The sequence below is a fragment of the Emys orbicularis genome, chromosome 1, assembly GCF_028017835.1.
Source record: "Emys orbicularis isolate rEmyOrb1 chromosome 1, rEmyOrb1.hap1, whole genome shotgun sequence".
Classification (NCBI taxonomy): domain Eukaryota; kingdom Metazoa; phylum Chordata; order Testudines; family Emydidae; genus Emys; species Emys orbicularis.
Window position 1 is genome coordinate 48,470,847 of NC_088683.1, and position 23,798 is coordinate 48,494,644.

The following is a 23,798-nucleotide window of genomic DNA, read 5'->3' on the forward strand; positions in this document are numbered from 1 at the left end:
ATTTGTAGCCCCTCTGGTTTTGCTGCTTATAGTATGTGCATTGCAAACTCCTTCAACCTGTCAACAATAAAAGGGCCGTGTTCACTAAAAGCTATTTCACCTTTTTTATGCTATAGCAAAATACCAGCTCTTACTCCTCTGTGAAACTGATGAGAAACTTCTCTCAGATGAAGGGATGGGAATATGAATATCTGTAGTTCTTTATATAATTGATGCAAATTAGTGCACAGATGAAAGAAAATCTGTTCCTTTGTACAAATAGGCATGAATTCCAAAATTAAGCACCCCAAGGAGGAAAATTATGCATGGCTTTTAAACCTATTGCATACCTTTGTGCTGAATAATATTTTTTGAAGTTATATATCAGATGGAGGAGCATTTTCACCTATTGCATTCATTACTAATATGTTAAAAGTAACATTAAAAACTTTGCTTAAATTGCCAACAGATGGGAAACTCCCTTTTTTAAGTCTGAATCTCTAATACACCCTTACAACTCACTGTTTCTGGTAAACTCTGCATGAAGACAGAATTCAATTTTTATGCAAGCAAATATCAAATTAAAATTTTAAAGGTTTTTGCTCATCTGTAATCCAGTACATATATCAGGACAAAACAAGGTCTCTACCCCAGCCTAAATGAAGAATCAGGTATGCCACTGTAAAGCAAGTAGCAGAGAAAAGTGTCTTATAGGGCCAGAACACACAGACCTCATTGAACATATGGGCTTTAAGAGTCGTGTGATTGAAAAAGTGTTCATGATGTTAATTGTGCCTGTAAAACCTGTATTTGTGTGCACTGATTGCATGATATCACAGATATAAATGGGTTTAAGTAATGGGTGTTTTCATGTCTGTTATTGGTGACAAAAGAATTTTCATAAGCCTTCTTGATCCACTACCAGCTTCAAGCACTCAGCAGCTGACTTCCCAGTGATCTGCCACCATCTATATATCACCTTGCTGATCATCCCCTACCACAATGACCCACTATCCTTCCTTTCATAATAACTTTTTGGGGTTTTTTCCATCTCTATGCCTGATGTGACCAGTCTGACCACAGTACATAGGTTTGCACCTGTTGATTTCTGATAGCAGGATCTGCTTCTGTCCAGTGATATTTCTAACAAACATTTGTCTTTTCCATCAAGATATGGAAGAATCTTTATGAGCACCACATCTCAAAGGCTTCATTTTTCTTCTTGTCAGCAGCATTAACTCCCCATGATTCACATCCATAAGTTGCCATGGAAAAAAAAAAGTTTTTCACCAGTCAAAGCGTGTTACATTTTGAGATGCCTTAGTTTTTGCAAACTTTCATAAGTGAAGCAATGGCTGAGTGAGCCATTCCTAGTCTTCTTCTGATTTATTTGGAACAGCTTCCTTGTTGGATATGTATGATCCCAGATAACTGAATTCACAAGTTGCCTCTATAACTTGACCATTAATCATGATGTCTGCTTGCATCCTGTTACTGTTAATCATGTTAACGTGCATGCATTTCATTTTCAGCACATTCAGCAATAGTCCAGATTCCTCACTAACTGTTTTTACAGAGTCTAACATTTGTTCCATTGCATCGGTGCTTGTGACAAAGCGTCATGCTATCAGCATATCTGAAGGCAGATAAGAGGTGTCTGACAATGGATATCCCAGCTCCTTCCACATTGTCAAAACCTACCAGGGCTTGTCTCATAATAAATTCTGCTTACGTGTTGAAAAGTCTTGGGGAGAGAATACATCTTGGTCTCACACCATGCCCAGCGGAAAACCTCGTGCTGTTGCTTGTTAATATTCACATTGTGGTCTGTTATTTATGCTAGAGACTTGTGATTTGTTCAATGAGATGCTTTGGAATCCCCACGTCTGCCAGTATCCTCCAAAGGGGCTCATGTTGGAGGATGTCAACACTTTCAAGTTGTCAATGAAACATGATGAATGTGTGATTGTACTCCCTGCATTTTTCAATGCTGCGATGAATTTTTGTGATTTGATCACGTGCTTCAACCCTCTTCAGAACTATGTTATTGTAGTAGTAGTTATGCTTCTGTCATTCACTTCATGCAATCCTGGATTATGGAGAGCAGAACTTTGCTCACATGAGATATCAGGGAGATGGCATGATTGTTACTATATTGTGTTATGTTTCCTTTATTTGAAAAGGGCAGAAACCTTCCTTTTGTCCAGTCCTCTGGCCAATTTCTAGTCCTCCATACTAATTTTCCACAAGACTAATACTGTGGTCTCCAATCTCTTAACAATTCTGCTGGCACATTATCTAACCTTGGTGCTTTCCCAGGCTTCATTTTCCTAATAGCACTCACCACTTTCTCTCACAGGATGGATGGCTCTGTAGTCTACTTTCCAGCTTCCAGTATTGTGAGTGGCTCTGCTGAGGCATGCAGATTGGCTTTTGATATAACCACCTTCAGTGCGAACTCTGCCATTGTGATTTTTTACTCTGTTCAAAAAATTGCAGGAGAAACTTTTTGGTAAGTCTGATCACAGTGAACGTACAATTTTTATTTTATTACTCTGATTCTCAAGTTCCATCCACTTTACCCTTATGTATTTGCTCTTGTCTAGTCTGCCTTTGAATCTGTCTGCTCAGTTCCCTGTGCTCACTCCTACATTCTTCAGTCTCCAAGCCATTTTGTCTTTCACTGTCATTTTTCCACCAGATCAAACAAATGGATGTGTGTGCTTGCAAATACCTGTTTGCATGTACAATTATCTCCTTCATATGTGTAAATGCAATCTTTGCACTTGAAACTATTATTTCTTTATACAGCCTAGTTGATCCAATGTGTTGGGGAAAGAGTAATAGGAGGACACAGCAATAAGCCAATAATAATAAACAAGAACAAAAGCTAGTCAACTGGTGGACTAGAGAGGGATCAAAACATTGGACTTGCAAGAAGAGTAAGAGACATGAAAGTATGAGATGTAGCATAAGAAGCCGAGAGAGAGGTTGTGGGATGAAATTGTAGCCTTATTAATGGATTGGTGTATTGATTATTAATTGATCTCTTAGACTGCATTGATTAAAGATTCAGTCCCCTGAGGGCTACAGCATCAGGCATATTATTATTGTTAAGAGGCCCTGGGAGAACATGAGAAACAATTCCAGTTTATTACAAGTTTCTTTAATAAATTCACTAAGCAGATAGACAATCCCATAAGTACTAAAAATGCAACAGCAGATAGAGAGATAAAGCTAAACACTTTGCACTATGACCAGCATCACCCATATCTCCTTCTGGGGGATCCTGGAGTGTCAGTCATTATTCTCCTCATCACCACCACCCATGGTTGTCATCCTGACATTTCCCCATGCGTTTCTTCTCTTCTCCCCCCCCCCCACCCCCGCAGCACAGTCCAGCAACACCTTTTATCCTGAGTTATGCTTATGCCTACTAAGTCTCAGACATATGCAGAAGGGTGTCAACCCCTTCTTCCTAATTTGCACATCCACACCCCATAAACTTTGGGGTGCTCCACTTTTCATAGATGCTAATGAGACTAAGAGGATAACCTATGTAAACAAGTCTCCGTGGTAGCCCGTGGTTACTGCAGAATTTCTTGTGATGTTACAGTCAGGTGTCTAGATGGATACATTGTGACATATTTTCCGGAATATCACCCATTGGCACATTCTTTATAGTAATCTTCTAACTTTACTGGTACAGGGTTATTCCTGGGCACCTACTTACATCAACCCTCCTTAGGCCTAAAGTGTAGTATGGCTAGCTGAAATCTTACAGGCCTCAACCTGTAGGCCTTGCATTACAAACTTACTTTGCTTACATACCTACTACACACTCATCCCTAATAAATGTGTGCCAGCCTTATACTTCTGTGATCCTGTTTTACCTAAACATATCCACCATACATTAATTATATTCAACCACAACAATAAATTCTCTATTAAATGAGATAATTTGCTACAGAACTTAAAATGAGAAGTGGAGAGGTTTCCAAAGAATTGGAGCCCAAAGGGAGGGGAGATAGCAAAATATTCAGAAAGTGAAAAGTAGAAGAATGAATTATGGTAAGAAGATTTTGAGAAGATGAATGACCTTTAAGTAGAGAGTCATAAAATCCATACATACCGAGGCAATGAAGGAAAAGAGTGATCCACAGTGTCAAAAGCAGTTGATAAGTCAAGTGGGATAAGAATAGAAGTGAGACTTTTGGATTTAGCCACAAGTAAGTCATTAATAACCCCAGTGAGGGCTGTCTCAGTAGAATGACCAAACTAAAAATGGATTGAAAAAATCAAAAATAGAATGCTGAGTAAAGTAAGGGAGAATAGGCAGCCTGCTCCAAGATTTCTATACAGGAATGGGAGGAGGGAAATGGAGTGATGATTAGAACAGAGAGCTAGATCAATGGGTGAAGGGAGGTTAAGAATAAGGGAGAGAAGAGAAGTTTTGAAGGAAGGATGGAGACAGATAAGGGAGGAATAGTCTGGGGCAGACTATGACAACAGATGACAGGAAGGACAAAGGAAGAGATATAAGCAGGCAAATAGTTGAAAGAACAAGTGGTATGACATGCCAGGATAATAAGGGAGACCTCGTCAGAACATAGTATAAGGAAAAGAAGAGGAGAAAGGAAACATGAAGACAATGATGGAGAAAAACACAGGAAAGAAAAAAGTTGGGCTCAGTTTTCTGCAAATAGCAAATTTGTTCACAATAAATTGGGCAAAAACCTGAGAAGTCAGATATTAATAGAGACAAAGAAGGAGAGTGGTGAATGGGCTATAGGAGGGAACTGAATATGAAAAGTGTATGTGACTAAAACTACAAGTAGATATAATTAGTGCTGTTCAGGTATCCATGTGCATCCCAGACTGAAAATGTGAAAACATGTCTTCTATATTTATCAAATCTAGGAGGAAAATCACCTCTGTCTGTGTTCTCCCCTCAAACAAGTTTGGGATTGCAATTTCTGCCCAATAGTTCACTCCAGGAAGCAAGGAATTCACACACACACACAAATTCAATGGCACTGACTTGTGGTTTATTCATAAGCTATATATGTTGAGATATCCAGTAGAGGTCAAGGACATCTGTAAAGGGCCCTGACAACTCTTACCTTGCTCCCTTAATTCCCATGGCAGCACATTCTGTACTGATTCCTTACTGCCATGTGCAACCGCACTAGCTCTTGCTCCCCCAAAATCCTCACTCAGAGGAGGTTTCCTTTAGTTGCATGGAAACTGGGGGGACAGTGTCATCATAGTATAGCTTATTGACGTAACTGATGGCCTGATTTTGCCTGGGGTTACATTGGATTCTGCCAGTATAACTCATGGCACTTTCCCAATGGCAGAATATCCATGCAGAGAGGGGTTAAGGCAATACAACCCTTGCTCTAGTGGGAGCACACAGCTGCCCAGCACAACCCACAAAACTGGTGATGTTGGCTGGGGAAGGCCACCTCAGGAACGGTTTGAGTCATACAGATTAAGGCTGGAAGGGACCTCCTGGATCATCTAGTTTGACCTCCTTTATATCACAGGCCAGCAACACCACCCAGTACCCACACACTAAACCCAACAGCCAAAATATTACAGACCACATTATGTGCTACAGATAGAAAATAAAAGGGACCGAGGTGCATGGTAGGGAAATGTTTCACTCAATGAATAACTTACTGAAGGCAGTAATAAGGTAAACACTGAAGGTGGAATTATAAAATGTGTTCAGTTATTTCTTCAGTATTCATTCTTAATATTAACATAACACCAAACAGAAAATATTTCCAATGTGTATACTAGAAAACTAGAAAGCCAGTCTTTCTAAAGAGGTGTTCAGTGTGTGCTCTGCATTGTTACCTGCACTGCAACTTTCCATTCCTAAAAATTTTAACTTATGATTTTCTGTATTGATACTAACCGTGTTTAGGTATATCCTCTTAGCCATTTGATTGTATAGGGAAATCTAAAATAACAAACCCATAAATACAATTGTACCAAAAAAAAGGAAGGAGAGGTCTGAAAATTGTAGGCTAATGCTAAATTATATTGCCATACAGCAGTTTTGTATTTCTAAGCAACATACTGGACTTAGTATGAAATTAATGTAAAATATTCTATCTGAAATCAGAGACCATACATTCTAACAAGTATCCATTCTCTCAACTAATTTAAAAGAAACTCTTGAGGTTTACTAATTCATTTATGTTACTGAACCATATTCCCCAGCATATGTATTACAATACTTCTTGCTAAATTGCAATTTCAGAAATCATCATTTTCATTTATACTTCCTTTCCTCATGTTATGAGGAGTCCAACATATATTGCAACAATTGTTTGCTGAATTAATCTTAATTTCATACAAGGCGCTTTGCTTAGAGTTACAATAGCAAGTTTTAATATGTTGATTTAATTCTCTGCTCCACTTGTTTGTTTTCTAAATATCAAATAGTGTTAATGTGTTATACTTAATAAAAAGGATATTTGACATATGCAAATATGTAACTAGTTAAAGTTACAGTATATAGAGAAAGGCCACTTCTCATGCTACACTGCAAAGAGGAAGGATAAACCTATAGAAAAATGTTCCCCTACTGTGGGGTGTCTAAACACCAGGCCTGATCCAAAGGCCATTGAAGTCACTGGAAGTCTTTCCATTCACTTCATTGAAATAAAGCCCATAATACTCACCATTCTAAGCATCTTCTTGCTGTTCTCTATACAGAGCCAGATTAAATACTATGCTACTTAGTTCCATGCCTAAAGGACCCAGATGGGTGCCTAAATCCAGGCTTGGGATTCTCAGTTGTCAACCTTTTCTTGGTGTTAGGTGCATACCCTGTTTTAGCAGGGGGGAAACCACCTCCCTCACCGGGAATGTGGGAGACACCCAGTTCATATCCCCACTCCACATGAGGGGGAGGAGGGATTTGAACAGGGATCTGCTACATCTCAGGAGAGTGCTCTAACAACTGGGCTATGATATGGGGGCTCCCTCAGTCTCCCTGTTGGGCATGTTGCAGTGTGAATGAATAAATAAATAAAGACTCATTGGGGAACAAAAAGAGCAAGAGAAAGAGCACGCAAGTGTGAGAACGATTCACAGCCTGGTGCTCAGAGCACTCAGGTGAGAAACCCAGGATCCAGGTCCCCTACTCCAATGACTTTTTAAAATAGTTTCTTCTTCTATGTGGCATCTCCATTACTGGAAGTTTGCAACCACGGTAGCCCATTCTGTAGAATCTTCCGCTAATCACTTTGTGGATGAATTATCCTTTTGAACCCCTCAAGATACCATATCATCCATCCCAGGTCTCTTTCTGCCTCATGTTCTTCTGCAACTTTCCCTTCCAGTGCCTGTACATGTGCATTGCTCACTGAACCTCTTAGTTCCTGCAAATGGAATCTTTCTTTTCATAAGATCTGACTAGCATTTGCTAATTTCATATAATCTCCAATGCTTTTTCACTGGATATCTCACTTCGTTCCATTATTGTAATCTCTAGACTTCCCATTCCTCTGCATATAGTGGCTAGCTTCCCAAGTTGAGTCGGTCCCCTTACATTCCATGTAGCAATCCCTGCAGTTGTCAGTTTCACACACCCAGCCAGGCAGGGCACCAGTTTGCACTGGGGGCCAGTCAGATTGCATGGTGGCTGAGGACTATCATGCTATAACTTTTGGGCTGAATACTACACAAGGGCCCCCAAAATCAAGGGCAGTCAGGTTTCTTTTGTTGGGTGGGTTTCTTTTCTTTTCTTTTTCTTTTTTTTTAAATTGGAGCTCATGCCTTTAGCCAAAAAGCTTAACCCACAAGGCTGCAATGATTTTGACCATAGGCTTATTGAATGACAGCCCAATTTGAACAGTATGCTGTAGTTTTATAACAGGTGTTTTTCCCTGCGTAACTCGGAGTGTCAGTTATTGGACATGCACAATCATCCATCTCAGACAGTACCACAGCTACAGTGCTACTGTAACGTTTTTTAGATAATGCAGACATGTGGCTTTAATAAATGTGTGTTCCTTACTTCCCCTGTAGAAGTTTACTCAAAGCACCAATATGGTCTCTCTTTTTAAGGAGGGAGAAGCAAAGAAAGCCCCTAAATACATCACAGATACTGTACACTGTGAGCTAGATTGTGCCTGCTTCTCCCCATGTGCTCTAGAGGGGGCAGGCTGGGGAGAAGGTACAAAGACCTTTTCTCCTTTCCCTTTTGTATATCCCTGCAAGGGACAATCCCAATCTTTAACTCTGAGGCGAGAACACAGCATTGGCCTATCATCTCCACACTGGCAACATAGTTGGTCCAGTGTGGAAGGAACACACCCTGTTGTAAGGCTCAGAGTCATGCTGTCCCAGTGCTCTGTAGGCATTGTACCTGCTTCTGGAAGCCAATGGGCAGCCTCTCCTTATTCATCCTTTTTCAACACTGACAGTGGCTCAAATCCACAATCTTGCCCCTTAAAATGGTATGTTCCTTTATCTTATTCTCTCTCTCTCATTCTACCACCTGTTCTTCAGTTCACACTTAAAAATATTAACTATAAAGTAACATAGCTAAAGATCAATTCTCAAGTGTATATCATTGTGCAGTGTATGATTTGGTTTTAGGATGCTGTATGGGAAGAAGAGGTTAAGGTGTCTATGTGAGAAAGGGGTAGGGGAGAAGGATCAGGATCACAGATATTGTAGAAATAAAAATGATTCATGGAATTAGCTGCCCCAGAAAAATGTATGTGTCAGAGAATTGTAAATGCAATAGACCCTCAATATAAATGCACTTTTATGAAAAAATGGTAGAAAGAGAAAGAGAGATACAAGAAAAGATAACTCAGGAGAAGTAGCAGAAAAAAAAAAACAGATTGAGGGCCTGACAACATCTATTTGTTGTAAAATAGAAGAGAAAAAAATAAGGAAAGTAATGCATGTTCCAGATGACAAAGATTACACCCTATTTTGGTTATTTTCTTCTAGGGTGACCAGGTAGCAAGTGTGAAAAATCAGGACAGGGAGTGGGGGAGGGGGGTGTAATAGGAGCCTATATAAGAAAAAGCCCCAAATATCAGGACTGTCCGTATAAAATCGGGACATCTGGTCACCCTATTTTCTCCCCTTTCTTGCCTTCCCGCAATAAGTCTAAATTGCAAAGAAATAAAACAAAATAATAGAAAACATCCACTGCCACTCCAGTCTTTATTAGGCCTTCCATTTTGGCAAACAAAAATTGCCACGAGAATTTAAAGAATATGCTGCCAATGCTTGTTTTGCTGCTGTTAGTAGGGTACCATATACCTGCTGGCAGTTCTGTATATAGTATCAAGTCATAAAAATATACACATATATGCAGAACAAACTGCTCCAGGGAAAAAAAAATACACGTAATGGCCACTGTATAAAAGCTATGGGCCACTTTATTTTCTACCTTACTAGTATATCAGTGCCAAAAAGCAATTCCAAGACAACAGTGTATAACTGGAAATAAATTGAGTAACGATAGCATTTAAGAAAGGTACATGCCACTAAGCCTTACAAAGACTAAGAAAGGGGCTTGTGGTAAGAGAGAAATTGGATACTTCTCCTGTCAATGAAGTATCTGCACTAAGAGCAATGATTCAGGGAGTGTCAGTCTTGCCTGACAAGCAAAACCATAAGGAAATCCTCCAGTGTGACAATTTCCCCATTAACCTTAAACATAATCTATGAGCAATACATTCATATCTACAGCATGTAGATTGTGCAGTGGAAATGAAGCTAAATAGTGAGTAGGGCGAAGACTAAAGTCTGTTGTAAATAAACCTTTGGAACAGATTCCTAAAATACATCTTTGAGGACAAACATGACAAGAGTGAACAAATGAAAATATAATCAAATAAGGAGAGGGGGCAGTGGCTCTGGAAAAGATATAACAAGAGGGTAACGGGAAGGAATGCTTTCAATAAATTATCCCTTTGCCACTTGAAGTTTTTTTCTTTTCTGTACTGAAATGAAAGCATGGTACCTTCACAGAATAGCAGTGATCAGGAGATAAATCTGAAAGGTGATAGGAAAACAGCAGTTTGATATTGTAACATTCACCGAGAAAAAGTGACATGAAGGTGACTATGCTTTAAGGCCCACGAAGCAATCTTCCATCTTCAGAACCTCAGATTAAAATGAGTGATAAAAAAATGACTTCAATCCAAATGGAGATGGGAAACAAAGATGTATGTTCTCGTTATCTTACAATTACCTGTGTCATGTTATCTTGTGTTCTGCTTAGGCGAAGGCAGAGATGCCACATGCCATGACTGAACACTGCTTGTGTGACATCTCCATCTCAATAGATCCCTGCTTCCCAGCACGGAGAATGATTTTCTGGGGGGACGACACGATTCCTAACACTGAATTCTTTTAGAAATAAAGTCCACATTTTGGGGAGATTTTAAGCTTACTATGTTCCAGAGTAATTTTAAAATGAAAGCTTGGAGATAGAGGTCTTGAAATAAAGTTTTGAAATATCTTCTTCCTTTACAAATTAAAAGGTATTACCAGGAATGTGGAAACTTTAGTTCCTTTCAAATGCTTTAGTGTATCACCATCTTCAGATAAGAAGGAAAATGCATCCATACAGCTGTGAGTGGGAGGTGTTGCTCAGCAGGTCTAAGAAGGACACACAAAGGGAGCAGCGAGAGCCAGAACTCCTGTTACAGAAAGGGAGCTTATATAGACCCCATTACCATAGTACCCAAGTGCCTCTCAGTCTCAAATGTATTTCTCTTCACAACACCTTGTAAGGTAGGGAAATCCTAGTATTCCCATTTTACAGATGGGAAAATGAGGTACAGAGAGACTAAGGCCAGATTTTTAAAAGATACTTAGGTTCCTCAAATTTCCATCTGTAAAACAGCTTGCCCAAGACCACACAGGAAGTCTGTGGAAGACCTAAGCATTGAACCCAAATCTCTGAGACCCAAGATAGCTTCCTAGCTAGTGGACCAGCCTTCCTCATGGTGAGGAATTGGGGAATCTGGCTCACATCCCTGAGTGACATAGCATAGTGTCGTTAAGTTTTAGGTGCAGATGAGGCTTAAGTGATGGGGGAGTCTGAAGGGTCAGCACTGAGAATAGGGGCTAGAGAAGTGAACAGCAGGTTCTAGTTCTTCGGGTGGGGTGAAAAGACAGTGAAAACAATTTTGCTGAATATTAGTCTCATTTTATTTCTAGATGTTAGATGAACCGTCTGTGCCCCAAAAGTGTGCCTAGGGATCTCAAGACTGGGACAGTGGCTTAAAGGACCCAGGGACCCAGCGGCTGGATCTTTTCACAGCAGTCTGGTGGGTGCCCTGCAGGGGGCACCCAAGAAGATCTGTGACACTCTCTATAGGCCATGGGTCTGGGCTAGGTGACCAGGAACTGGAAGAGACCAGGGTGTATTGTGGATGGCTGAAAATCTGGCATAAATGAAAGAGCTGGTGACCCCAGTGATGAGTTTGCCTTGATGGCCTGTTATGCTTAGCAACCAGCGAGACCTACTGAAAAAATATACTAGCTGAAACAGTCAGGCGCTTGGTTGCTTGACCTTGCTAGATAAGAGAATGCTTGCAGATGCTTTTTGAAGTAACTTGTATTTCTTTGTCTAACCATGAAGCTTATCAAAACATAATAGTTGTTCTTTGTTCCTCTCTTGTATGCTGGGAAAATATAGTGATGACGTGACGTAAGTGATGACGTGGCGAAGTGGCTAATAAAGATAGTTTGCATCTGAAGAGGGGAGGGGTCTGGTTCTAGGGAGACGGGTAGTAGTTCTCTATTGTATTGCATGCCTACAATAAAGAGCTTGATAGTTGGATCTTTGCTGGTCGTTGCCTGTCTCTTTGCGGTCAGACAACGAAACCTGAGCCATCCGGGATAAAAGAAATCCCCGACACTAGGAAGTCTAAAGGAATCTTGAGTCTAAGATAGTGTAATTTTCATAGTAAAGGGCTTGTAAGAAGGTTCAAGCTGTACTAGTTCAGACTCTGTTAATGTTCACTTGGACTTACGTCTTAATATGACATTTTATATGTGTGATGGAAGGCCCAATCCTGTTGCTATTGATTTCAGTGGGGGAGGAAAGGGTCCCTAGCCAATAACTCCATAATGATGGGCCAAATCCTGTTTGGTCTTCTTGTGTGTATAAAGCAAGCAAATTTTGGCCCTTGATGTTTTAATGAATCGAGTGAAAAGTTTGTTTTTAAAGACTAAAATTATATACAGCAAATATACTATTGTGCTCCAGTTTGCCAGGTTTCAGGCATTAAGCATTACAGATTTTGTTTACAATGCATTCATAAAAGAGGAACATGAATCTCTCACACACACGCAAATGAGCCATATTCATCCTTGATGAATCTTCATAAACTTCAGTGGGTTTACTCCAGGGATTAATTTGTTCCAGCATATCTATGTAACATTCAAGGCCAAATCTTGCTAATTTTGCTCATGCAAATACTCCCAATGAAACCAAAGACATTATTCATTTGAAAACTTTACAAAACTAAGGCTGTCTCAATTGTGGCATTTCCTAACTTCTGAGTGCTTGTCTTCGCAATATTAACATTATTTTAATGTAGTTTTTGTATGTAATTTCTAAGGTTTTAAAAAAAAAAAAGCAAATTGAAAAAAAATCCTATTTTATGGAACCATACTGATCCCCCCCCCCCCCCACACACACACACACCCCATGCGTCACCAACATGTTCAGAAACTGTAGATCCACAGCATAGACCTCTACCACTTGAGCTAATGGAGAACTGATAGTGGCAGTAGGTTATTATCCTCTGAGGGCTCACCACTAGAGGAAAATGAGGCACACATTTGGCCATTAGGTTTCACAGCAGAGGAATGTTCAGACTTAAGAATCCTGGGTTCTACTCCAATTGCTGAGGGGAGTGTGTTGTAGTGGTTACAGACCTTCTTCCCCTGTCCCTGCCTCAAGACTGGACCTTTCTGCCAGGTCACCTGTCCTTATCCCAGTCCCCAACCCCTTTGGCTTCACATCTCAGTCCCTGCCCATGTCACATCCATTAGTCCCATATCAGTTCCCCTTCTCCTCCTTGGCTCCATCTCCCAGTCCCATCCTTTACCCAGCCCAGGCCAGATCTTCAACTTGTGGATTTGAACCAGGCTGTTTCCATCTTAACCTTCTCACTGACAGCAGGGAGTCACTGAGAGCATAGGACAGTCTCTTTGCTCTCAGTTCCTGTGCCTAGCATCACAGGCCTGGTTCCCAGGAGGAGCAATCACAGGGAAAATGCTGGTCAGTCACTGCAGCATGGGGGATGCTGAGTCACTCTGTAGGGGGATGGATCGTGCACGGTCTGGTCAGTCCATAGAAGCTGTAGCGGGATGGAGCATGCTCAGTGCAGATGGAATCTTTGTAGAATTTAGTTGCCACATTGACAAGTCTCAACTGATCATATGCAAACAGCAATTTTCTGAGGCTCACAACTTGGCCAAATTTGGTTGGATTTTCCTGAAAAAAGAAGGCAGATCTCTAACACCCCTTTCTTCCCCCAGGCCAAATTTCATGTTCCTGCTTGAAACATGAAGAACTTCTTTAACATGGGCAAATCAAGGTATTTTCCCCATACCTCATTCTGAGAAACAGCTGATCCATTTTTATTGAAATTTTCTTTTTAAAAAATCCACCTTAGGCAGAACCAATCATGAAAAATTGCAGTGCAAAGTCATAAGCAACTGAAAACTAAGTCTTGCAAAGGAAAGTGTCAAGCAAACTTAATAAGAGGAGTTGCAACCCCTGCGTACCATCACCTATAGTAAATATTCTGCATATCAAAATAAGTCAGGTAGGTATGGGAAACACTGAGGTGCTTTCCCCTGGAAAGTTTAGCTTGTTTGGAAGCCTATGTAAACTTCCTCTCATCAAATTCCTCCTGTCTGTATCTAATATAGATCCCACTGATCACCTGTTCAAAAGAAGAATACAGTCCACTAGGGTTCTGTTAAAGCATTAATGAAGAAGTGACCTGGTTCTCAATCTGTGCTAATGGTTCTGAATTATGCATAAAGTTGAGCCAGAGATGGGCCATTTATAATGCTGCAGAACTCATTTTATAGAAACCTTTCAAAGGAAGAGTTCACACAATGTTAAATCATACTGTAAGCTCAATGGAATTGTACTAGTAATAGAAAACTGCTTAAAATAAGTAAAAACAAACAAATCAGGATAAAGCTTCCTTTGTCATTAAGAGATTAGTAGCGTCACTAATCACTAAGTCTATTGTTCTTTCTTTACTGGTGGCTGGAAATGTTTAGAAGCAAGAATAATTTTGTATGCATCTGGTTCAGGTTCCCTACTTGCACAGGTAGTTAAAAGGAGACACCACATCTTTCATATTGCATTTCGTCAGCTAATGTGAAAGCGCCATTAACATTTCTTTTTCAAACTGTTCCCAATCCCCGCTTACTAAATGGGGTAGGAACACTGCTCATTTAACATATATTTAGCCTTCAGTACTGCATATTAAAACTAGTGGCTTCAAAGATAGAAAGCATAAAAAGGAGTCACATTGTTAAAGGGTCCTCAGCCTTGCCTCTATTCTTACATTATAGTATTTAGATGTCCCCATTTACAGGGACAATCAAATGCTTAGGCATAAATTTGCATACAAATGACAGTGACATCAGTTGCATCCACAGTTTAACGACTAGATTTTATTGAGGGCACAAAAATCTTAATCTTTAAAAGTGTAAAGCTTTTAAAAATATTTCCCCTATCTGCCTGATTTTTGTGCTTCAATTAAAATGTAATCTACACTTTCAGTGTTAAAGGCTGTTTTGATTCATCTCACCTTTTCTGACAACTGATGCATACTGTAGACATTTATTTTACAGAGATTTGCTGTTTATAAACGGACATTGATAATTTTTGCTTTTATAACCCTATGCTGCTAATATGTTCACTATTCTCAGTTTCTTCTAAACGTACATATATATCTCAAAAGTAATTTGAGAGAAATTTATTACATGTTTATAGCATGTGGGCAAATGTAACTATGCTCTTACTGACAATGTGTTGTCTTGAACTCTCCATCCTGATTCTGTCACTATGACTATCAAAGGAGACAGATCTTCAGCTATGGCAATTCACATCTGGATCTACCCCAGGTCTCTGTCCCTTGCCACACACTAAGCAGCATTTTTGAAGAAGTACTGCTATCGTACAGAGCCAAACCCGGCTTCCATTGAAAATCATTGCAAAACTTAGAGCTAGAAAAATATAGAAATGCCATAGATGTTAATAAAAAATGCATTCTCTGCAATTTATACCATGTCTCCAACCTCCCCTCTATTTTTTTTTTTCTTATTTTAGGAACTTGGTAATTCAGCTGCCAAAACCTGACACTGCCCAATTGTGCATTCTTTTCCACAGTGAAAAAGAATGAAAACAATTTTGCTGAATATCCAGCTCATTTTATTTCTAATGCACATAGAAATTAATAAATGCTTTATGAGAATAACGTGTTGCCTGGATTATGGGCTAGGTCTTGCTAAATTGTACAGCACATCAGTCCATAGACTGATCAAAGGTCAGGCTTGGGGATGTTCTTAATGACCAACTGGTACAAGAGGAAGTCTACGATGAGGAAACTGGGTGCAGCTCCCCCTTGCTGCAAGAGCTACTCTATTTTATATCCAGTAAAACTGCAGTAGATTTCCTATTCAGGTCAATTAGTGTGTCTGCATCTTCGGTAAGAATTAGTCACAGAAATGTATTGATTAATGACAGCATTGATAGGAAATGTACCTGAGCAAATGTAACTAAAGTTTTAACTAAATTTTTATTGGGGTCAGATTAATGTCAAAGACAATCAACAAATGTTGCATCACAGTGAAAGTCTTCCTTTCATATGCTGTAAAAGGTACCAGAGCAAAAACATTTATTTAATGCCAGGCAAATAGAATAAGTTGACACCGGTAGGCATCTGAAGCTGCTGTCTTTTGGAAGCATTTTTCTGATTGCTGAGACCATATGAGAAAGCAACTGAAGAGCTCAGTGTGGAATTTTCAACTTTCAGCCAGCTCATTAATACCCTATTGATGCTGAAATCTAAGACCAAAAATTTGCATCATCCTGCTGGTAGCTCATTTTGGACTTTGGTCTCAAGTTATTGGTCTGAGTGAGGTTCGCAGGATCTAACCCTTTAGCAAACATCTTTTGTATTTGGTCAAAATAGCAACAATATCAGAGCTTCCTGCATTTGACCTAACATATGTTTCTCAGCTATTATTGAGGTGTTGGAGAAAATGAGCCATATTTGTTTCTCAGAGTGCTGTCCATTCACTTTTTATATTAAGCCTAACTGAAATAATATCCTTATCCTTCACAAGTTCACTGCTTGAGGTAAATTCAGTTCTCTCACATTCCATTCATTTTTCTGAATCTATCAGATTTTTCAACTTTTGCCTCCATGGTGCTTTGGGGTGGAATTAAACAGTTGTACAGGTGTACATTATTTATTTTTTCTGGTAACATAACAGCAATATAATGTATGCATTTTTGCATGTATCTCTGCATATACTTTTCCAATTGTTGGTGCTTAATACATATAATGGCCTGGACTCAAGATATCTAAAAGATCACCAAAAACTCTGGGATGAAGACCATGGTCAAAAAAATCCTCTCCTGAGGCACAATGAAACTATCTACCCAAGGGTAAACCTCATCTTTACTGGAGACAAAGCTTTCTTGAGGGCCAGTCTGAGGTCAGACTAAACTCCCACAGGAATCAAGGACTATCACAAACTTCACTTTCTAAGTGCAAGGGACACTTCTTTGAAACTGTCTTCTCTAAAATAAGATCACAGCAGTATATACATAAACAAAAATGTAAAAATAAATAACCCTACACTGAACACACAATTTTTCCCAGGGGAAAGCATAGGGGTAGAATAGGATAAGAATAAGAAAAGGATAAGAATAAACCACGTGATACATTTACTCATGTCACTTAATGCACTTCTGGACGATGTTCAGATACAGTGATGAGAGCAGTATAAGAACCTGAATAGAATGTATATACATAAATGGACAAGATTTCAAAAAGTAAATAGTGACTTAAGTATCTCAATTTGTGGGTGGTCATCTTGAGAGATATTAAAAGGGCCTGATCCTTAGAAGATGGATGTTTGTTCAATACTTTCTGAAAATCAGGTACTTCTGAAGTATATCGGGGAAGCCCCCAGTTAATTTTAGAAAATCTTGACCCATATATTTATAGGCCAAAGTTTTAAAAATTGAGTGCCTAAAGCTAGGCTCCTAAATCTAAAATTTCATTTTTTTTAAATGACAAATGCCTTTTTTAACAAAACGTTTTCTTGAGAAAATTTCAGTTTTCATAGACTTGTTCTGGGTTTTTATTGAAAAACAAAAAAATTCAGCAAAAAATTTCATTTTCAGTTTTTTTTGCAGACAATAAAATACATTTCCTGACCAGCTCGAATACTTAGACACCTAAATAATGTTCTCACCACCCACAGTTCCCAGTTACTTCACTGTGTTCAGTGCTCAGCACCTCAGAAAATCAGGAATGAGATTCTGACTCCCGCTCTGGCCCTTTTATGCCAGGCAAAGGGGCCTGAGTGGTGTAAAGGAGCTCTAAATGGCCTGCGTTTGTCTGGGAGTGATTCCCACAGCACAGGCACTGTGAAGGACGGTCATAAAAGCTGCCATCTGAAGAGCCCCCTCCAAAGACCTTATGTTGGGGACCTGATGTGGGCAGGGCTGGGGGGGGTGAATGGGGCATGTCAGGAAAGCAGCACTATAGAGATTCTGGGCAGTGCTATAACTCTTAGGACTAGTCTACACTACGGGGTTAGGTCGAATTTAGCCGTGTTAGGTCAATTTAAAAAATGACTGCGTCCACACAACCAGTCCGGTTCCGTCGACCTAAAGGGCTCTTAAAATCGACTTCTGTATTCCTCCCCGGCGAGTCAACGGTATTGGCCTCCTGGAGCTATCCCAGAGTACTCCATTGTGACCGTTCTGGACAGCACTTTGAACTCCGATGCACTAGCCAGGAACACAGGAAAAGCCCCGGGAACTTTTGAATTTCATTTCCTGTTTGGTCAGCGTGGCGAGCTCAGCAGTCCCATGCAGTCCCCCCAGAATCGCAAACGACCAAAAGGGAGACACTGGATCGGATTGCTCTATAGCGAGAAGCATCTGTGCAGGCCGAACTCCGATCAAAAAGAAGAAATGCAAATATATTTGCCAAAATCTCACAGGGCATGTTGGACAGAGGCTACAACAGGGACACACAGCAGTGCCGTGTGAAAGTTAAGGAGCTCAGGCAAGCCTACCAAAAGACAAAAGAGGCAAACGGTCACTCCGTGTCAGAGCCCCATACATGCCGCTTCTGTGATCAGCTGCATGGCATTCTAGGGGGGCACCCTACCGCTATTCCACCACTGTCCATGGACACCTGCAAGGGGGGAGTCTCATGCAACAGGAAGGACGATTTTGTGGATGAGGAAGAAGAGGAGGAGGAGAATGCGCAGCAGGCAAGCGGTGAATCCATTCTCCCCGGCAGCCAGGACCTTTTCATCACCTTGGAGCCAATACCCTTCCAAGGCGGGATCCCCGACCCTGAAGCCGGAGACGGCACCTCTGATGAGTGCACATTTGTAACTACAGTACAGGGTTTAAAAGCAATAGTGTTTAATGTTTGATTTGCTCTGAAGAATTGGGATGCAATTGCGGCCAGTACAGCTACTGGAAAAGTCTGTTAACGTGTCTGGGGAGGGAGCGGGAATCCTCCAGGGACATCTCCATGAAGCTCTCCTGGAGGTACTCTGAAAGCCTTTGCAGAAGGTTTCTGGGGAGGGCTGCCTTATTTCATCCTCCACGGTAGGACACTTTACCACGCCAAGCCAGTAGCAAGTATTCTGGAATCATTGCAGCATAAACCACCCTATGTTTGCCTGGTAACTGACCACACCTGCCAGCCTCATGAGCAGGAGCTTTAAGGCTGGAAGGAAGTGAGTGGAAGGGGTGGGGGACAAAGCATGGCAGCGAATGGTCCTGGGTTTTGGTCGCATTCAGTCTTTATCTTTCTCTGTTAGCCTCAGGAGAGTGATATTATTCATGGTCACCTGGTTGAAATATTGGAATTTTTGTAAGGGAACAGTAAAAGGACCCTGTTCATGCTGGGCTGTTTGCGCATGACTAAAAGGGATCATCCCAGAGAATAGCCACGTGGAGGGTGGGGTGTGCTGCACATCCACCCGAAAACCGCAGCCCCTCCTTTTAAATGTGAAACCCAACCCATTGCTTGCTCTGGGAAAGGAGGGCACTGCAGTTTGAAAACATTCCCACACGTTATGAAGGCGTAAGAAGCTAACCCCATGTACCAAAAGGCTTACCATGGCTTCCTGGAAACCGAATTCTGTTGCCCAGCCATGTGTGATGTGTCACCATATAGGCAGGCGCTCAATATAAAAGGCAAAATGCGACCTTGGACCTAAAGCACATGTGCTGTCTGCTGTGAATTGCTTGATTCACTGTGAAAGAGTCTCCCTTTTGTTCTCAGAAATGTATCATCTTAAATTTTACTCTCCCTTTTTATCCCTCCGCAGGTGCAAATGTTTCTACGCTCCCCCTATCATCTCCGTCCCTGAGGTTATTGCAGAGTAGAAGGCGAAAAAAACGCCTCGCAATGACATGTTTTCCGAGCTTATGCAGTCCTCCCGCACTGATAGGGCACAGCTTAATGCATGGAGGCATTCAGTGGCAGAGGCCAGGAAAGAATTAAGTGAGCACGAAGAGTGGAGGCAGGAGGCGATGCTGAGGCTAATGGGGGAGCAAACAGACATGATGTTGGCTTTCCTGCAGCTCCAACAGATGCTTCAAGAGCACAGACCCCCGCTGCATCCACTGTACAACCTCCTGCCCTCCTCCCCATGTTCCATAGCCTCCTCACTCAGATGCCCAAGAACGTGGGGGGAGGCTCCGGGCACCCAGCCACTCCACTCCCGAGGATGGCCCAAGCAACAGAAGGCTGTCATTCAAACAGTTTGATTTTTAGTGTGGCTACAATAAACAATGTGGCCTTGTCTTTCCCTCTTCCCCCACCCCACCCAGGCTACCTTGTCCGTTATCTCTCTTTTTTTTTTTTTAAAGAAGAAAGAAAGCATGGTTTCAAAACAATAGTTACTTTATTTCGAAGGGGGGTAGCCCTAGAGCTACTGGGGAAGACAGGTTGCCAGAGCTGTCTTAGCTTCACTGGGGGCCTCTCCAGTCAGGAGCAGCCAAGGATTGGGAGAGCACAAAAAGGTGTACTTAAATTCACTTTAGCCCCCCCCATCCCTTTGGGCCATGCGTTCTGTACTGTGCTTGTTAAAGGTGCTATAGAGAATCTCACCTCAGGCCTCTTATTTAGATAGCTAATTTTAGGCAGTATGAACTTTTTGAGGATATTTCTCTTCCATCTGTAGGGCATATAAAAATACGTGCACTGACTTTTAAAGTCTGAAAGTAATTCCAATGCAGTGAGTCAAATGGATAGTTAAGAGAAGGGGCTTGGTAATAATGGGACTTTCAGTCCTGTTTCCATTGGCATCAGTGTGATAAGAATCATTCCTTAGGTCAAGTAATAACTCCATAGTCTTCAGCAGCTAGGGCATAATAAAGAATCTTTCTCCCTTTGACTGAGTAAAAACTAAGTTGCATTTGAAAAATACAGCTGGAAGGTTGTAAATAAGTTGATTCTGAATGTTATTGACATGCTCTGGCATATTTTCTTGTTTGTGATTGCAGGGAGCCTCCTCCATCTTCCTAGGGAATCCTAATGCAAAATGAACGAAGTTCAGGGGTAGCACTCCATGTTAATAAGCTCAGTGTTAGCAGTTTGTGAGTGTATGCATTCAGGTTCCCCAATTAAAAAGAAAAGAAAAAAAATCAACAAACCCTATTGCCAATCTGCCTGACTCTTGTTACAATAATAGCTGGGAATTCACTTAAAATTATTACTCAAAAATAATTGAGGACAAAATATTTTGGTGCACACCGCTCACTGTAATCAGTACTGGAGAAAAGGCAAACCATCAACAAATGGAATTATCTTATTAGAGAAAATAAAACCTATTCATTGTCCCCCCCCAGTAATTGACAAATATCTCTAAGTGGATAGATAACAGCCAAATCCAAATTTTTCTGCTATGCAAAATAATTGTCTGTAGATTTCTATGTGTAAAGCCTTTTAACCTATGAATAAGTCTCTGATGCAAAATGTTAATGCAAAATTCATTACTGCTTGTGATGACAGAAGCTCCTGCACCAAAGAGTTATAATGTGGAAGTTACCAGTTTTGGTTGGTGAGGAAAATGACAGACCAATCAATTTGAACCCACTGCTTGATGTTTACTCTGACTGTAAGTATAAAAACACAATATGAAGTATAGCTTTTTTGCAATATCCCCTCCTATTCCAGCTAAATAAAATAAAAACAATGTTCACCCTGTCTTCTTTACCTGGCTGGTCTAACAGTTTGACTAGGAGCAGTAAGAAATCAATAAATTATTTTTAAGTTCCCCCTCTGTTGCTGTTCTCTGTTTCTCAAGCTTATCCCTTCCTAACATAACCTCACCAGTGTACAAATTAGGTTATCCTTTCTATAGGATAATCTTATCCACAGCTCCTCAAAGACTGTCCATCTTGGAGATATTTTAGCTGACCCTATGAATAAATTCACCCCATCTTTAACACTGAGATCCTTTGCCAAAGGGTCCCCAATGCTTTGGAAACAGCTCTCACCTCAGACCTGACAAACTCATTATACCCAAACCCATATTTTGCAGTATATTTATCCATAGAGATATCATGTGAGGTATCTACCAAAAGCTCACAACTTGTCAAGACCCATAATCATTATGAGATGTACGTATGGGTAATATTTAAGGAACAATGTTTTTATATTGAAAGTATGCTTTATGGACTTGGAGTAGAAATTACTTACCAAGAGGAAATGGGCTTCGGGGATGGTGCATCCAAGCAAATGGGAGTTGTCACTCCTCCCTAACCAGCCAGTGAGCTAAAGCAAGGCTCAATTCATTGACCAGCCTTATACCTCCCAAAACTATCAATGGAAAACCACCAGAGGTATCAGCAAACAATTGAAACTTCTTTTGGGTAAAAAAGGAACATTACAACTGTGACGGGGGCCCTGCGTTGAGCTAGGGTGCCCCTGTCGACCCAGTGCTGGGATGGTACACTCTGTCATCCCATTGTCGGGATCCCCCCATTAAGTGGGGGATTTCAGCCAAGTGGGTCCCGGCCCCCTGACAGGGTCACTTAGACAAATAGCCTCTAGCCTCCAGGCAGGCAAAACAAGCAAACAGTCCAGAGCCCTGCAGCCTCCTGGCTGGGGCAGGCAGCAATACTTGGAGAATTAGCCCTCTGGGCAGGGCAAAGCAACCAAACAGTCCCTGGGCCACTTCCTATCTCGCCCCCCCCACCATGATTTTCCCAAGGTCGCTGTCAAGGTTCCCTCACCACTCTGAACTCTGGGGTACGGATGTGGGGACCCGCATGAAAGACCCCATAAGCTTATTTCTACCAGCTTAGATTAAAACTTCCCCAAGGCACAAATCCTTTCCTTGTCCTTGGATGGTATTGCTGCCAACGCCAAGTGATTTAGACAAAAATTCAGGAAATGGACCACTTGGAGTCCCTATTTCCCCAAAATATCCCCCAAACCCTTTCACCCCCTTTCCTGGGGAGGCTTGAGAATAATATACTAACCAATTGGTTACAATGTGAGCACAAACCAAACCCCTTGGTTTTTAGGACACTGAAAATCAGGTTCTTAAAACAAGCATTTTATTTAAAAAAAAAAAAAAAAAAGTAAAAGAATCACACCTGCAAAATCAGAATGGAAGGTAACTTTACAGGGTAAATAAAAAGATTTAAAACAGAGGATTCCTCTCGGACTCTGCTTTCCAGTTACAAAACAGGAATGAAATTACCTCTTAGCATAGGGAAAATTCACAAACTAAAACAAGAGATAATCTAGTGCATTTCCTTGCCTTACTTACAATTTTTGTAATCTTAGATGCTCATTTCAGGTACATTTCCAGGAGATTTTTTTTTCCTGCTTGGACCCTCTCTCCATCCAGAGAAGGAACAAACAAAGAGCACAAACAAACCCTCCCCCCCAGATTTGAAAGTATCTTCTTTCCCCCATTGGTCCTTCTGGTCAGGTGCCAACTAGGTTAATTGAACTGATTAACCCCTTACAGGTAAGCAATTCAGTACAGCTGCCCTGTGTATAATTATGAAAGTCGCCATCTGGGTTAAGGCAGCATGAGGGTTGTTCTGCTCACCACAAGGCTCTTTCTGGTGGCTGCGTGTAGCAAAGTCACTCTCTCTTTTTCTTGGGCAGCAACTACCTCCTCCTGCAGTATGGCCCACCCTCCTGGGCCAGCTCAGTCCTAGGGCTTTCCCCCACTGGGGTAGTCCAAACAAAAAGTAAAGGGGATTAACTAAATCCAAAGTTCATATGAGGGGGAGAGGTGAATGCTTCCCTCTTAGGCTGTCTCTGCAGCAGGCCTTCCTTTCCCTCAGGGAGGTACTTTTGGGCAGCTTAGGGAGACATTCTGCCTTCCCTCTGCTCTCCTCTGCTGCAAATCATAGGTCTACTCTCCTCCCTGGGCCTGTCACCAAATGAGCTGTTCCCCTGCCTTTTATTTCCTCCTCCTCCAGTTGGTGAATGTGGCTGGGCCCAGCGTAGTTCCTTAACCCCTTGTTGCCCAATGTGGGGTTTGTATAC